The 1,239-nt window shown below is 35.9% G+C and overlaps 1 pseudogene; it reads left to right on the top strand.

The window, feature by feature from the left end:
* The first annotated feature begins 203 nt into the window (after positions 1 to 203).
* On the top strand, positions 204 to 849 carry LOC149155234 (uncharacterized; annotated as a pseudogene).
* Positions 850 to 1,239: the final 390 nt, after the last annotated feature.

Raw genomic sequence — 1,239 nt, 5'->3', positions numbered from 1 at the left:
ATCATTATTAATATCAACCAATGGTCTTCTCTTAGACACTTTTTTATTATTGACCTTTCCTTCCAAAATGACAGAAGGAAAATGTTGTTGAAGCCCCCACTACAACACATAAGCTATTGCACCTGTGGAACTCGAAGAGAAAAATATACTCCAAATTTTAGTCTACTTATAGATGTAATTTTAGTCTAGTTGGTCAGATGTTAATGGTATTTTTGGAAAAAAATATGTTCATAGATCTTGATACAGATGATAGTGACAAGCTTAGCATAAATGAGTTGCGGTTTATCCTTCTTCAAATGGGAGTCGAGATTGGTGTTCCTCCCTTCACAGTTACCCCTAAAGGAGATTCTCTTCTGACAAACATTTTAAAGAAGCATAGGGTAGAAGGGATGAAAGAATTAGCGTAGGCTCAGTTTGCTCAATTACTCCAAGGTGTCTTGCAATTACTCCAAGGTGTCTTTCAAGATCTGCCTGATTCCTGGCTTTAAAGCCCATTGTTATCCAAGATATTAAGGTCTTCAATGGATTACAACTGAGAAAGTGTCAATGGCTTGCAATTGAGAAAGTTTCTAGCAGATGAAAAACTTTTGGAGGAAGTGAAAAATGATATGTTCCAGCAGTTGGATGTAAATAAAGATGGTAAAGTTAGCAAATCAGAGCTGCAGTCTTTTAGAAGCCAATGAAACAGTTGAGTTGCTCTATGATCAGATCTTTCTGAGTGTCAATGAAGACCATAATGGCCAACCAGAACATAATGTGTTTCAGGCACTTGTTAAGGGTATAGTGTTGACTCTCGCTGAGTAACTTACCGCAAATCCCATATTTCGTGATCTAGAAGCTGCTAATTAGAATTTTTCTTAGATAAGGCAATTGTCTCGTTTTGGGATTCCTTTTTCAATAAACGCAATGTTAAGATTATTTATAGTTATTTCTACATTTGATGCAACATGGATGCCATCTGTGGAAAAATTTAGAATTGAACATGTCAACCTGACCCGACTTGGTCATGCCGATTAAAATTTGTATCACGCCACTAAAATTGGTATTATTTTCAATTGTGGATTTTATTTTATATCGTCTTCAGTTGACCTCGACAGGGACTTGCTGCTTAGCATCCCTTCTTGTTTACATGAGAAATTGCTTTATTTTGTATTTTTTAAATTAGAAATTGCGGAAGGGGACCAGGTCTGTCTTGGATTTAAGGATTTATTGAGATTGTGGCATTTTTTTGTGTTTTGT

This window comes from Pinus tabuliformis, chromosome 9, assembly GCF_031772625.1.
Source record: "Pinus tabuliformis cultivar Carrire ecotype Pingquan chromosome 9, CPIR1, whole genome shotgun sequence".
Classification (NCBI taxonomy): domain Eukaryota; kingdom Viridiplantae; phylum Streptophyta; class Pinopsida; order Pinales; family Pinaceae; genus Pinus; species Pinus tabuliformis.
This window is presented reverse-complemented; position numbering and strand designations above follow the sequence as displayed.